The sequence below is a fragment of the Pinus tabuliformis genome, chromosome 1_2, assembly GCF_031772625.1.
Source record: "Pinus tabuliformis cultivar Carrire ecotype Pingquan chromosome 1_2, CPIR1, whole genome shotgun sequence".
NCBI classification, from domain to species: Eukaryota; Viridiplantae; Streptophyta; class Pinopsida; order Pinales; family Pinaceae; genus Pinus; species Pinus tabuliformis.
This window is the reverse complement of record NC_142298.1, coordinates 543,669,996-543,686,966: the sequence shown is the minus strand read 5'-3', so window position 1 is coordinate 543,686,966 and position 16,971 is coordinate 543,669,996.

The window sequence follows — 16,971 nt, the reverse complement described above, 5'->3', positions numbered from 1 at the left end:
TTCATGCATGTATTTTCCTCAATGAATTAATAAAAAGGGATCTCCACCTCATGTTTTATAAATTGCTTTTTTGTGTTTGAAGATGATGAATTGATTAAAGTAGTGAGCAGTGTTTTCATTTGAAAGGGAAACGCGCTGGTTGGCTAGGGCCCAACCAACCCAGCACGTTTACCCTATTTCATGTTTCTTGTAATTTGTGTTTATGTTGTCATGTGTGATTTAATTTCAAGCACATGCATTCCTGTCTGAGTGAAAGTGGATCCGCTATGTGAAGTAGCTAAATTTACTTTTCCTACACTTGATTTCATATTGGTTTTTCCACTTGGTCCAAGCAGGAGAAATAAACTTGCACTAGTGCATGCTGGTGTGCTATTCCTTTTCTGCAGTTCTGTTTGGTTGGTTATCCCTGCCTGGTCCAAGTAGGAGAAATGAACCTGCACCAGTGCACGTTGGTGTGATGCAGCAAACCTTTCTAGTTTAATTCCCGCAATTTTCCTTGCTTTCATTAAACACTTTATGACAGGATAAATGTATGGATTGTTTCTTTATTTCTGCACTCTGTCAAAATTAGAAACATTCATTTTTATGTGTGCAATTTGATATCACAGTATAATAGCACTTGCAGTAACTAAGCACTTATTTTAAGAATTAAATGCTAAGTGCAAGAAGCTCTGATCTGGTGCAAGAAATGGTTTCCTGCCATGGAATCTGAGTGCTTTGAACCTGGAAAAGTTCAAGCCCTTGCAAGAAGTAAAACGCCTTTAGTAAAGACACCATTTATACCCTCTGCATAAATCTCTGTTCCTACACTAGTGCAAGCAGACTGCGATAGTGCAGGATAGATTAGTGCAAGAAGGAAATCTCTAAAGGAGCAGGTTTAAAGGGCCCATCTAATGAGACTGCTAAGTGTCTCTGCTAAAGAAAAACACACACTCAATAGTTAAACAATAGTTAGCTAGAGTGATTTCCCCTTTATTTCTAAATCCGTTTTGCAAATGCATTTTTCCTTATTCCAGTCTTAGATTATTTTGATGGTTCAAGTTGTCTTTTCTCTTTTTAAGTTTGATTCTGCAATCTTTCCTTTAAATAAAGTAGGTATTTATATTAGAAATATTCATACCATCTTTGGCATTGCCTGTGCTTCGTCTCTAAGTTTACAAATCCCCCAAGTTGACAATTTAAGAGTTGAGGAGTTTGCTTAAGTGTAATTCTTGCACCCAACATTTTGGCGCCATTGCCAGGGAGGCGATTTGATTTGGTAAGAATTTTTCTAATTATACAATAGAGGTAATTTTTCCTTTATTTTTTCAGTATTGTTTGGAAAAGCTTCTTTGAAGGACTTTTACTGGTGTTGATTGATTTCTGACAACATTTTTGATTAGAAATTGTTTTGTTATTTTTCTTTATTTTTTTGAAATGAATGCCTAGAAAAGGTAAGGGTTGAAAGCCCACTAAGGGCCGAAATAATTTTGAAAACAATTCTCATATTAGGTCTCCTTCTATGAGCAGGAAACCCAATCCAATTAAAACCCATTATGCAAGAACAGTCCACGTGGATTCTGGTGACAACAGCTCAGGTGTGGTTCAGTCAGTTAGGAGCAAAAGGGAAACAATGGCAGACCATGAAGATCATGTGGAAGGGACTGGTGAAAACCAGGTAAGTAGGGAACAATCCACTTTTGTGTTTCCAATTGTGGACCCTGATACTATGGTGCAATGAAGAATATTCCACCATCATATCTCCCTCATTTCCATGGTAAAGTTCATGAAGATCCTAACTCTTTTTTATTCGAGTTTGATATTTTGTGTAGAGGTTATGATTATTCAACTGACGCTCAGAAGATAAGATTGTTTCCTGTTACTCTCAAGGACTCAGCTCTACACTGGTTTATGGGGTTAGGAGAAAACACAATAGCCTCTTGGGATCAGATGAAGAAAGTGTTTTTGTCTAAATATCAAGAATATTGCAAAACTCTGGACATGCAAGATGAGATTTTTACAATCATTGTTATAGCTCCAAATCTCACTCTTATGGTTTGTGATGCTGCACTTATGGCCTAGGGCAACCCCTCCTTCCAGACCTGGTCCAAAAATTTAAAAAACAGTGTTTTATTCCCTATACGCGACTTTGCCCTGTGTTAAACGCGTGTACACGCGGGTCTGTCATACCCAACCCGCGTGTATCTATTAAAACACTTAAAAAAATATAATTTCCTCTTTTTCGGGCGGTGATCGCGGGTTTACCTGCTGGATCACCTGTTAGTGCCCGTGGCCCAACTGTTCCCAACCAACTCCTAACTAAAAAACTACTTTGGAGAGGGTATAAAAAGACATCAAAGGGGAGGCCAAGGGGAGAGAGAAAGGAGAGCAAGATTATTATGCTGAGATTTTTCCCTTAGACCAGGTCTGAAGTCCTTGGTGCATCCTGCACTTCCCCCATTTTGCATAGGAAACCCTTGTTTCCATGTGTATTGGTGATCATTCATCCTTGACATCATCATTGAGTAGGACTTGGAAGGAGCTCTTGCTGGAGGCTGGAGGCTGGAACGAATCCGGGAGGAAGCTTGCTTGGAGCCTGCTGAAGGTGTTCAGGTGATATCTTTCCGATATATGTACTTTATTTGCCTTTATGTATAAAGAAACACGTCTTTGTTCCCGAATAATCTTTCTTTATGCTTATGAGATTCTTGTGTTGAATTCTTATGAAAGTAGTTACTTAAAGATTATTTATAACTAACTTTATAGCATAAAGATGATTTATACATAAACTTCTATACATGTACTGTTGAATTCTTTGATTTGTTTGTCTTGCAGGTCAGAGAAAGAAGAAGGGAACTCCAAGAAGGGTTTGCACCCTAACGATCTTCTCAGACGTAGGACCTTAGGTATGTACCCTAAAACATTAGAATTTGCTTAAAAGTAAAAAAGATGGCTGTGTGTGTGTGTTTCTTTGTATAAGCAATTTTCAGTCTGGTAGAGTCTCAGCCCAAAGGACTCTAGGGGTACTTTCCCTTCAACCAGAATTGGCGACTCCGCTGGGGACAACATTCTTGTTGTTCCTAGTTTGGGTAGTCCTCAAGCCAATCTAGGCTCAGTCCCTCTATTTGTTGGTTCTGACTGTTTGATATTTTCTTTAACTCCAAGCTGTTCCAGTTTTTCAGTTTGTGTTTTTTTATTTTTCTTGAAACACTTCATATACGCACTTTTTCTGGATTACAGAAGCGTATATACGCAAGTTGCACTAAGTAAACCCGCGTATACGCAGGTTTCCTTAGTTACAGTCGCGTATACACGCATTCTGCAAGTAATTGCAGGCGCGTATATTCCATAATTTTCAAGATTTATAATTTTTCTTTTGGCTGAATGTCTGTCTGGTGGTTTGGGTCAGTTTAAAGCAGTCAATTCCCAGTGACAGTTCTCTGTTTAACAGGGGGCATCTTGTTTCGAACTCTCTCTAGGAGTGCTAGTCTTGTTTTTCGTTGATTGCAAGCGTCATTGATTTTTGACACACAAGGTTTCTGTTTAAGAATCTTGATTGCTCTGTTTCGGCAGAGTGGGAAGATTGTCTTAAAATCTTTGTGTCCATTTTGTTTTCATGACATTTGTGTTTGCTTAACGAAATCATTTTTATGACCATTTGCTCCTTCGTTTCGGGAAAGTTGTTTGTTACCATTTCCTTGAAACTTGTCTTTTGATTTCTTGGACTTTCATTGCTGCTTTTGATTGTCAAAAGCGACTTCGAACACATTTTATTTTTGTTGAGTTTTCATCATTTGAAAGGTGTCAATTCACAAAAGTGTTTGGTGGCTTGTTTATCAATCATTAGTGTCAGTAGTTTTGAGAGTTTTTCCTTTGAAAAAGACTTTTTGGTTTGATTGAAAGAAAATCTTTTGAAAGTTTTTGAGTTTCGCTTTCTTAAACTTGCTTCTCATCTGATTTCCTTTTTTGCGAAGTGAAAGTGCTTTGTTTTTATCTTAAAACTTGTTTTTATTGTTTGGACGAAATGATTGGTAACACATCATCTTCTATCTAAGCATTTTAGTGGCAAGACAAAATTTGGTAAAGCAGCAACTTTCCTTCTTTGTTTGCAGAGTAGTCTTAAAATCTTGCATTCACATATAGTTCTTGCATTAGCATAGCTTTGCATCCTCTTTTAGGCATGCATAGTTTTGTTAGCTTTTGTGAGTGTGGAGTTTGAAAAGAAAGCAAAAAACTTTGTTTAATTTCAAGTACATCTGAACCTCATAGAAATTGGTCTTCATTGAAACGAAAAAGTGCATGTGCATGTAGTTAGGATAGTTTCTTTTTACGTCCTAAAAACACCACAAGTTTCACTTTCGTTACCTTTGACTTAAAGAACAGCCTAATAAAATCAAGCGCTTAATTAAAATCCACTAGAACTTTTTGTTTTAGTTATTACACCAACAAGTTTAGGATTTTTAGGGCCTTGGATTAGGCGAGTGGAGAGTTAACTCTCCAAGGCCACACAAAACGTCAAACATAAGAGTCTGATTAAAGAGAGTAAATCCAATAGCGTTAGGGAGACCAGGAAGACTCCGGATCTGGGAGTTAAGCACGAGGGTCTGTGAAGACAGGGAAGAGAGATACCCCCTCTCCTACTTGTCCGAACTTACCTCACGACTGTTCCACCTGGCTTCTGCGACGAGTTGGTACCCATAGTTGCCTCTCCTAGGGATCTGCATAGGTGGCTGCGGAGGGGAATCCCGTGGCACCTGAGGTCGACGTTGTATCACTCTCGACAGTACTTCTGGAGGGCACCCTTGCGAAGCTTGGGGGCTTGCACCGGCGCAGGCTGTTGTTAGGAGGTCAGCGTAACTTCCTCTGATACCTTCGCTGATAGGACTGGGCCGTCATTATCCCAGACTATCTTCGGTAGGCCCCTGACTCCGCTTTCTTGTATTTTGGTGTCCGGTCCTCAACACCCGGAGCGGAAATACTTGAAAGTTGTTTGACTGGCTGTTTCTTTAGGGACTTTATAGTGAGTGCTCTTTGCTCCTTGTATATGGTTGGCTTTAGGTATTTTTGTCTAGTCACGTTTGGACTTTGTGTTCTGAGTGACTGGCTTGCCACTCTACCGATCTTGAAAGGCTTTTGGTTGTTCTTTCAGAAGTTGTGGAGTTGCCTCCTCAAGGGCAAAGGTTTTGATTGCTTATCCATATTCTTTGAAGAGTTATTTCTATATTCCCGCAAGGGAAAGGGTCTTTGGATTACTTAGATATGGCTAATATTCCTGTGGAAACCAACCAAGGTACCCTTCCAAAAGGGGATCCTTGTGCTTTTCCTTTCTTTGGAAACGTTGGTACTCCCTTGATGGCCACTTTGAATATTCCTGGGTTGAATGTTGGACTACCCGTTTGGCTGTGGTCCACTCCGAATATTCCGAATGCTCTTGAAGCTTCTCAGTTGAATGCTTTATTTCAGGGGCATCTTATGGGTGCTAATTGTTCATCTTCTCTCAAAGAGAAATCTGGGATTCCTTCTTCCCCTCCTTCTTGTAACAAGAAATCTAAAAAGAGGAGAAAAAGGAAGTCAAAGAAGAAGAATAATTTTAGCACTTCATCTTCAAACTCTGCAAGTCATGTTGGAGATGAGCCTTCAGCCGCTGCAAGTCATGCTGGGGGCACAAGTCTAGTCACTGCAAGTCATACTAGCACTTCATCTTCAACCTCTGCAAGTCATGTTGGAGATGAGTCTTCAGTCGCTGCGAGTCATGCTGGGGGCACGAGTCTAGTCAATGCGAGTCATACTAGCAAAGAGTCACCGACCTCTGCAAGTCATGTTCAGGACTCTCCGCAAACCACTGCTAGTCATGTTGGCGGAATGGAGGTTGATAAGAAACCTGGACGTAGAAGTTTTAAACCTAAGTTCCCTTGTAAGATATGCAAGGAAGACCATCTTACTCATTTATGCCCTGGTATTCCAGAGGTTCAAAGGATATGGTCCGAGTCTGAAAGTACTTCTACTCCTACATCTGATATGGTTTCTCATCAATCCCATCAACCGTTGGTTGAAAATGTGGTAGAGCCAGTGCAATCGCTGGCCGATTACACTCCTCTTTTGGGGGGTGAAGTGCCTAACAAAAGAGTCTGTTTGATCTCTAGTACAGAGTCTTCTAGTATAGGGGGCATTCCGGTTTCTTCGAATGTTCCCCCTCCAAGTTCTAAGAGTGTTTCCTTTGATTGGGATAGTCTTGTTGAGCCTCGTCTTCCTTCCGCTGCACCTTTCCAAATAAAGGTCAGGGTTAATTCCACAAATGTCTATCGATGTATGGTGGATGAAGGATCCTCTACAAGTATTATATCCTCTTTGACTTGGAAAGCTTTGGGTTCTCCAAAGTTGTTGACAGCTCAGAGTCAGTTGTTAGCCTATGATAGAAGACCTGGTGAATCTATGGGTGTTCTTCCTCAAGTGCCTATCACTTTAGGTGGGAAGACTGTCTTAATCGATATGATGGTGGTTGATAGCCCTTTAGACTTTAATATGCTACTTGGGCGTGATTATGTCTATGCTATGAATGCTGTGGTGTCTTCACTCTTTCGAGTAATGTGCTTTCCTCATAATGGGAATATTGTCACTGTTGATCAGCTTGCATCTGATAATCACCACCCTAATTCGACTTTACTGCAGAATGCCCCTTGGTTTGTTCCAAGTGTTCAAGTAGACTCTACCCCGCCACGGGTCAATTATGTGGCATTGAAGCCTCAATGTTCAATTGCTTCTAAGAAGGATCCTTTGACTTATTATTCTCCTTCTTGGGACTTGGTCCCGGCAGTTGACCGAGAGATTCTTCCTATAGGGACATGGGACCCTTTAATTCCCTCTTTTGATCCTTGTAGTTCTCATGATTTCTCAGATCTTGTTTTGCCTTCACAGGAGGAACTCTTTGAAGCCATGAGTTATGACTACCAAAGGAGCGCTTGGCCTGAGCCCTGCAAGGGGTTTGTTCAGCAGAACTGTTATGCGTAAGCCGCAAGGCTGCGTGGTTCCCTGTACCATATTGTATATATGAGGTACGCATCTTCAAGTTTTGTATCTTATAACACAAAGATTTTATATGAAGTTTATATGTGGGATGTATTAACTTCGTGTCTAGTGTTCCTATTTATGTTTACAGAACTTGGAAGATTTCTCCTCTGGAAGTTTATGGTTGGTCCGTTTTGACAGGTATTGGTTCTCGAACTTGGCATATAGGTTAGGTTTTTCCGCCTGCATTGTGCATTTATCAGTTTCCTTTTCCATTTTGGCCTTAGGATCGACCCCACCAAGTTATGATGCGGAACCTTCTCATTGCTTAGAAGTATCATGACTTGTGTGGTAGAGCCTACCTTATCATGGGTGCCCTAGTTAGTACCTGATTGTCACTTGGCACTCATGCTGATTTTTTGTCACTAGGCTCGGGAGTCCTCTGTAGTCCCGCCATGACTTGTGCGTTGAAGACTCATTCTTCCTTGCTTCTTCGCTTCGTTCTGGCCTTATACCCTAGAGGCTCCTATGTGTGTTGAGTTGTACTTCTGCATTGCATGTTGACCATTTGCACCTTTTGGCCTATAACCGGCTTCACTTGGACTCGTGTTTAAGCCCACTTTTGACCATGACGTCTGCAAAAAATCAACCTTGCATACCCTTGACCTCTGCAGCTTGACATACCCAGATCCGTGGAAGGGACATACCTCTGAGTGTCACTGACCAGTTTTTCACCTCCCTGCATTGAGCATAGGAACGTTCCTTTCTCAGGAACTAGAGCATCTGTTTCACCGACACTCGTTCTTTCCACTGTACCATAGCATTCTTTTATTCTTTTTCCGGCTTATCAGAAAAAGACAAAAAAAATTAAATATTCCAAAAAGAGCGGGAACAGGGACATTATTTCCATTTATTGTTGGCAGCTAGAGTCAGTCGTGTCGCCCTTGAACAAAGCACTCAAAACAAAGTCTCCTCCGCACGGGTGGGATTTAGTTTGACTTAGGTAAGCCATAACCTTGTTATCGAGTCAGTTCTCCCCCGATTGGTTATCTCTTCCAATCATATGGAGGGTTCGTTCGTGCCTCCTGCATGACGAACTTATACAGATTCATTATATGCTGCCACATAGTCACATTGAGTCGTGCTTTTGTTCAAGGGAAGTTAGCCTGAGTCGGCCTTTCTGCGGTGTCTCTTGACTCATTTTTCAGTCGGCCATCCCTGGTTGTCAGTGTCATGTCTATCATCACATCAGTTATATTGGTCCTTCACTCGTGCCGGTTTGAGAAGGTCCTCATTGACTTCTTGCTGGCGGGTCTTGTCCTTATCGACGACGACACATTGCTCTGAGGGCAGACCTAGAGACCGCACCCTGGCCCTATTTTCATTATTGATAGGTCACCTTGTGCTCAGCATCGATCAGTATCATGGGTCTTTGACTGAGTGGTTTCCCTTGTGTTCGACATCAGCATACATTATCACACATTGGGATTCGTGCAGTACCTTGGTTTCCATTTGACCCTATTGGTGGATACCTCGCCTCTGTGTCAGCTTTCATTATTGGTTGGTTCAGAGGGTTTCTGCCGTGCGCTAGCCACATCTTGTGTACGCCGGAAACGTACTTTCGGTTGGGTTACTACATCTTTTTCGTCCGATTCCTTCCACATTATTGGCCTATGGGTTACACTCGCGCTAGATTGATGGAGGATGCCTTAATGCCTTCCTTCTAGCGGATCTTTCCCTATCGACTCCGACTCATTGCTCTGGGGCAAAGATCTAGAGTCCATTTGGCAGTACCTTGGGGTTTGCAGTCATTAGTGGCAGATTCCTCGCTATCGACAGTGGGAAACCATCATTGTCTCCTGATTGATAGATTCTTACAGGTGTTCGACTTCAGCTCATCTATTCACACTTGTTAGATTGTACTGGGTACCTTGACGCTCATTATCATTATCGGTGAGTAGTCTCGCGTTTGTTAACGGTATACATCAATGACCGGTAATCAAACGATTTCTCACATGGTCGACTTCAGATCATTTATTCCCATGGTGTAGAAATGTACCACGGTGGTCGGTGAAGACCTCAGGTTGTATCAGCATTCATTGGTTCACTTGACAGTTGCTCCTGTTGCTGCTAGTTGATACCATTCCACCTTATATGTTGCAGTCAGTCATGGCGACATTCTATATGCTGGCACCTGAGTTTGCAGTGTAGTACCATCCTATTCCATCATGTTCAGTTGGTACCTTATGGGATCAGTCTTTGATTTCAGTGATCCGTTGCATCTTTCAGCATCATTGACAGTTTTATATGTGATATTCAGACATGTACTTACTCATTATGATCGGATGATCCATTATGTATTTTTACAGTCATTTATACTTGTATACTTAGTGGATCCGCTTGTACTTGATATGCGGACATGCTTTACTTTTCCTGAGCATGGGTATGCCCGCCTCAGACAGTGTTTCTTTCTGATCTCCTTTCGGTGGCTTGGCAGGCTGAATTCCGGTGAAGTCCTCCTCGGTTTTTTGGCGGAGTTCCTTTCCTTGTACTTACTTAATGTATTTCGGCCATCATGTTCCCCTTCTGACCTCATACATTAGGGGGCATCTGTTATAGCTCCAAATCTCACTCTTATGGTTTGTGATGCTGCACTTATGGCCTAGGGCAACCCCTCCTTCCAGACCTGGTCCAAAAATTTAAAAAACAGTGTTTTATTCCCTGTACGCGACTTTGCCCTGTGTTAAACGCGTGTACACGCGGGTCTGTCATACCCAACCCGCGTGTATCTATTAAAACACTTAAAAAAATATAATTTCCTCTTTTTCGGGCGGTGATCGCGGGTTTACCTGCTGGATCACCTGTTAGTGCCCGTGGCCCAACTGTTCCCAACCAACTCCTAACTAAAAAACTACTTTGGAGAGGGTATAAAAAGACATCAAAGGGGAGGCCAAGGGGAGAGAGAAAGGAGAGCAAGATTATTATGCTGAGATTTTTCCCTTAGACCAGGTCTGAAGTCCTTGGTGCATCCTGCACTTCCCCCATTTTGCATAGGAAACCCTTGTTTCCATGTGTATTGGTGATCATTCATCCTTGACATCATCATTGAGTAGGACTTGGAAGGAGCTCTTGCTGGAGGCTGGAGGCTGGAACGAATCCGGGAGGAAGCTTGCTTGGAGCCTGCTGAAGGTGTTCAGGTGATATCTTTCCGATATATGTACTTTATTTGCCTTTATGTATAAAGAAACACGTCTTTGTTCCCGAATAATCTTTCTTTATGCTTATGAGATTCTTGTGTTGAATTCTTATGAAAGTAGTTACTTAAAGATTATTTATAACTAACTTTATAGCATAAAGATGATTTATACATAAACTTCTATACATGTACTGTTGAATTCTTTGATTTGTTTGTCTTGCAGGTCAGAGAAAGAAGAAGGGAACTCCAAGAAGGGTTTGCACCCTAACGATCTTCTCAGACGTAGGACCTTAGGTATGTACCCTAAAACATTAGAATTTGCTTAAAAGTAAAAAAGATGGCTGTGTGTGTGTGTTTCTTTGTATAAGCAATTTTCAGTCTGGTAGAGTCTCAGCCCAAAGGACTCTAGGGGTACTTTCCCTTCAACCAATCATACAGGATGATGATGAAACTCTTGAAGATTACCTAGAAAGATTTATGTATATTTTACAAAGGTCAAAACTTAAGCTTGATTCCAGTACTATTAGAACCTTGTTCCTAAGAGGACTTACTGATAATGCTAGAAATAATTTAAATCTGTTAGGAAAAGGTGATATTTCTCAGTAAACTTTTGAACAAATTTGTGAATTATGCAGGAAATTTTCAAGAAATCAGTATAGATCTAGTAGAGGAACTCGAAATAGAAATAGAAAAACCGAATCTACTGATGCTATGATTATTGGACTAGAAAATAAAATGGAAAACATGAAAATTGATATAATGAACACTGTTACCAAACATTTTGACTCTTTAAAATATCAGAAAAAAACTCATGAAGGAACAAGAGTCATTAAGTATTTTCTGTCCTAGATGTAGAGACAATCATCCTCCTAAAGAGTGTCCTCTTAATTTGAAAGAAACTAATAAGTGTGCTATTTGTGCAGAAGACCATGTCATAGAAAAATGTCCCTCTATACCAAGACTTAAAGCTGTATTTATAGGGGGACAGCCTGAAGCTGAATACTTGTATGCTATGGGAGAAAAAAGGAATTGGCCTCAGGTAGGTGCAGGCTCCTGAATTTTCTCCACACTATTTTGGTTATAATTCACATGCATATTCTTATCCTAACACTAATCAGAAGTGGCAGTATGGGAATTGATATCAATATGGCAAACCTTCTCAACCATGGCAACAAGGTTGGAGAGGGCCAACTCATTCTCCATATTCCTACCAGCCACCCATGCAGTCATATCCCTCTACACATACATATTATTCAATGCCTCAACTTCCGAGTCAGTCTACTCCACCATTACCCTTACCTCCACCTTTTCGACCTCCTCAGTTGCCTGCTCAACCTATGCCCAATCCTAAGAATAATAAAGCAATGCAAATGATCTATGTGACAAACCCACCTTTACCATTCGAGTACCAGTCTATTCTAGTTGGGGTTCATGATATTCAATTAAGATCAGGAAGGACTGTAACATCAAAAAATCAGAAGCAACCTAGAGTGATTGTTGAAGAGAAAGAAGAAGAGGAAACTCTTAATCATTCTCTGAAAGCTGTCACTAAGCAGCCCTTACGCTTTGAATCCTTGCCATCTTCTTCCAACCAGCCTCCCTTACCAGAGAGGCTAGTAATGGAAAGAAGTGAGCCTATTTCGGAGACTAGCTTGGAATCGGAGCTTCAGAATCTTTTCATTAAGATACCTCTGCTTCAAGCCATCAAAGAGATCCCCATTTGTAACAAGATTATTAAGGAACTCTGTCTCAAGAAACTCGGGAGGAAGAGATTGGAACCCCAAACCATTCAATTTTTTGGTAGAGCAGCAGAGTTGATGACGGGATGTGTGTTTATGGAAAAATATGGTGTCCCCAGAAACCCTGTTGTCTTAGTTCAGATTGGTAATGTTCTTGTCTCTAATGTTCTTATAGACTTGGGTGTAGCCATTAATGCCATGACTAAGAAAACCATGGATCAACTTCGGTTATCTCATCTTCGCCCTACTCCCAGTGTGCTTAAAATAGCAGATAGTTCTAAAATTAAGCCAGAAGGAGTATTAGATGATGTGATCATCTCATTAGATTCTTGGAAATATCCTGCTGATTTCATTGTGCTTCAGCCAAAGAATCCAGTAGGAGGACATCCCTTGATCTTGGATCGACCATGGCTTGCTACAGCTGATGCATATATTGGATGTCGCTCCAATGATATGTATATTTCGCATGGAGATTATGGGAAGAAAGTTACCTTATACCCCCCTGCCAGATCCATTCAGGACCTTCAAGATACTTTATGGTTGGATCAGAGCAGTGATGAGGAGACTCAGCCCATTTCCCTTATCCATCACTATACTGGGTCTTCACAAAAAGATGAGATTCAAGATTTCCTGAATAATCTAGAAATTATGCCTAATTTTGAGCTATTGAGCCAGATTTTCAGCTTAGATTTTCAAGATAATCATGATTCTCATTCTTCTGTACCGCTTCATTTGACTACCCCTTTGAGTACTCCTGAGCCTGATACTACTCTTGTTGAGATTAACCCCGGTAAATCCTTGTATATTAGTTCAGATTTGGACTCATCTCAGCGAGAGTAGCTTGTGAATTTGTTGCAAAACCATCTTAGTGCCTTTCCACGGGGCTATGAAGATGTGAAGGGAATTCCTCCTGAAACTTATACACATCATATCTATATTTAGGAAGGAGCCTGACCTATCCGACAACCCCAAAGGTGAATGAATCCAACTCTAAGAGATATTGTGAAGGAAGAAGTACAAAAACTCTTGGATGTCAGTTTTATCTATCCTATTTCCGACAGTCAGTGGGTCTCTCCATTAGTGCTAGTACCTAATAAAGATGGAGATGGCGTCTTTGTATTGATTATCGAGAATTAAACAAAGCCACTCTCAAATAGTCCTTCCCTCTCCCTTTCATTGACCAAGTGCTTGATACCCTTGCAGGAAAGAAATATTTTTCCTTTTTGGATGGCTTCAGTGGTTATAACCAGATACAAATTGCACCCGAAGATCAGGATAAAACTACTTTTACATGTCCATGGGGTACATTTTCTTATAGAGTTCTTCCCTTTGGTTTATGTAATGCCCCGGCTACCTTTCAAAGGGTAGTCCTGGCCATTTTTGCTGATCTAGAATTTGTAGAAATTTATATGGATGACTTTTCTGTGTTTGGTGATTCTTTTCAAGAAGCTCTCGGAAATCTAGAAAAAGTATTTCTTTGTTGTTAGGAAGCCCATCTCGCCTTGAGTGACAAGAAATTTAGATTAATGTGCAAAGCGGGAGTGGTACTTGGCCATTTGATTTCTGGTAAAGGTATCCAGGTTGATCCAACAAAGATCGAAATCATTCTACATCTTCCTGCACCCAAAACTCAAAGGGAAGTAAGAGGTTTTTTAGGACATGCTGGTTACTATAGGAGATTAATTGAAAATTTTTCTAAGATATTTTTCCCTTTTTTCCAACTTCTAGCTAAGGATAGTGAATTTTCTTGGACCACAGCTTGCCAACAGTCTTTTGAAACATTGAAGGAAAAGTTAGTACATGCACCAGTTTTGAGAGGTCCTAACTGGTCCCTGCCTTTTCACATTTCCTCTAATGCTTCAGATTTGGCTATTGGCGCAACTTTAGGACAAGAGGAAAATAAACAATCCTATGTTATTTATTATATTAGTAAGAATTTGTCTTTCGTTGAATTAAATTATATAGTTACAGAGAAAGAGTTTTTCGCTGTAATTTTTGCAATTAATAAGTTCAGACACTATATTACATGATATGGAGTATTTGTACATACTGATCATTCTGCGATCAAATATTTGATGAACAAGCCATTAACTAGTAGTAGAGTGACTAGGTGGTTACTATTGTTGCAAGAATTTAATATTACTATTGTTGATAGACCAGGAAAATCTAATGTTGTAGCAGATTTTCTTTCTAGATTAGATAATCCTAGTGAAGCAACTCCTGTTAATGATGATTTTCCAGATGAACATCTTTTTGCAATGTCAACAGATTCCCCGTGGTTTATTGACATTGCTAATTACTTGGTTACTGGGAAAACACCACCCCACTTGTCTGCTCGTGAAAAGCGGAGTATTGTTTAGAAAAGGGTTGCATATTCCTGGATTCAAGGAGATCTCTTTTACACTGGTCCAAATCTGATTATCCATAGGTTTGTAAGAGAGGAGGAAGTGTTTGACACATTGAAATCTACTCATGGTGAACCTTGTGGAGGCCACTTCGCTGATAAGCGGACTGCATATAAAGTATTATGTGTTGGTTACTTTTGGCCTTCCTTGTTTAAGGATGCCAAACAGTATGTTAGGGGTTGTGATAGCTGTCAGTGAATGGGCTAGCCTAATCAAACCAATGAAATGCGTTTATGCCCCCAAGTTATGATTGAACCATTTGAAAAATGGGCTATTGATTTTATAGGGCCAATAAATATAACATCATTAAGTGAAAAGCACATCTTGGTTTGTACATATTTTGTTACGAAATGGGTAGAAGCTAAAGTTGTTTCTTTTGCTACGAAAAAGGTTGTTGTTGATTTTCTTTTTACTGAAATCTTTACTAGATTTGGTGTGCCTAGAGAAATTGTTTCTGACAATGGTCCGCAATTTATTTCTAATTTGGTACAGGGTGTGATGGAGCAATATAAGATCCGGCACAGGAAATCCACGCCGTATCACCCGCAAGAAAATGGCCAGGTGGAATCCACAAACAAAGTGATCGAGTCCATTCTTACAAAGACAGCAAATATGCATCGGAAAGACTGGGCTGAAAGATTACCAGAGGCTTTGTGGGCATACAGAACCAGTTGCAGAAATAGCATGGGACATACACCATATGAGATGGTATATGGCAAACAGGTTCTGTTACCAATTGAATTCCAGATCAAAACTTTCAAAACTGTAGTTCAGTTAGGACTAGATCTCTTTGAGGCATAACAATAGTTTCTTTTCCAATTAAATGAGTTAGATAAATTTCGTAGGGATGTTGTTTAGCAGAACATACTAATTTAGCAACAACGCAAAAGGTGGCATGACAAGTCTATTCAGAAAAATCAATTCTAACCAGGTGATTGGGTGCTCCTTTATGATTCTAGATTTAAAATCGTTAAAGGGAAATTCCACACATGTTGGATGGGACCTTATGAAGTGATCTAAGTATTTGAGAATGGAGCAGTAGACGTTAAAACTACTGATGGACAAAATTCAACATTCTTGGTAAATGGACACAGGTTAAAGAAATATTTTCAGCCACCTACCAGGAAAGATTTTACACAACAAGTCCAACAACAATTTGGGCCAATAGTGGTGAATGGTAATACCAAAATTTTGAAAACATGAATTCTTCTTCTTCTTCAAAATAAAAAATAAAAAATAAAAAGTAATGAAAAAATATTTTCCTGTAATTATGAAAATCAGTTCAGTGACATGATTGCAGAAGGATCAACCTGAAAACTAGCTTGCTGGTAGGAAGATCAAAAATTTCTAATAAAAAGAAAATGTTGTTTGATCTTTAGATATGCTAGCAACCACCAAGTAAAAGCAGGTTCAGTAGAACCAACCTTTATACAATTGGGGTAATTAGCATGGATATTTAGGCAGATTAAGTGAGACACTTTCAACCATTGATCTAAACCAGAAAGGAAACAACGGAAAATCAAAAAAACACGGAAAGTCAAAAAAATGCAAAATCTCACGAAAAAGGATTCTATGCAGAAAATCAAGAAAGCCTGCCCTTTTTCCTGTAGAAAAATCATCAATCCCATGCCTTTCTGCCATGAAGCACTATCATTTCCTATTATGGAACTATAGGAACATGTTACGAACAGAGGCAACTGTAGTGCCGTGAACAAGCTCACCCTATGTCAAAGCCTCCTTTAAACACCATACTCTCACATTCGATTCCGCTCCGCAGTTTTCTTGCAATCGACGACATACTAGCTGTAGCCGCTGTGTAATAAGAGCCTTTTGAAGATCTGCCCTTAGATATTCAGATTTCAGCCAAAAATGGATCTAAGCAGTGCTGCGGCTAACACAAATGGATCGGTTCATTCAACTTTTGCTTCAAGATATGTTTAGGAATCCTTGCCTCGGTACGTCTTCCTTCCTTCCTTCCTTCACCCCCATTCTACTTCTTTGCTTTTTCCAAGGATCGTTTTAATTCCACTAGCAAATAATGGGTGCATTCAGGATCTTTTCCATCTGTCTAGTCTGGTTTGAATGTGTGTGTTCTCAAGTTTCGAATGCCGGATAGGTCCATTCCCAAAGATGCCACGTATCAAATCATCAGTGACGAGCTGATGCTGGATGGGAACCCCAGGCTCAATCTTGCCTCTTTCGTGACTACATGGATGGAACCTGAATGTGATAAGCTCATCATGTAGGCCATCAACAAGAACTATGTTGACATGGACGAGTATCCTGTCACCACAGAATTGCAGGTAATGGCAGTTCTTGTGATAAACTTCTACTTTTATTATTTCTAGATCTGAAATCCGCTCTCAGATATGTTTTGATCATTTAGGCCCTCGAAATTTTCTGAAAGGTTTGGGTGCTTTCCTCTTTTTTTTGGTTTGGAGACAGAGGGGCCGAGGAACTTCTTCCTCTTTTGCAAAACCTCATCGGCGGAGGGACCTTTGTAAAGCCGCGGCACGTAGTTGAACGGTGGAAGTTCCAGTTCATTGACATCTTTGACAGCCGAGGTCCCTGATTGCTGCGAGAGGAAACGGCAGCTGCTGAGAGACCCCGAGGATCGAACCTTCGACCTCAGGCTATTACTGCCAAG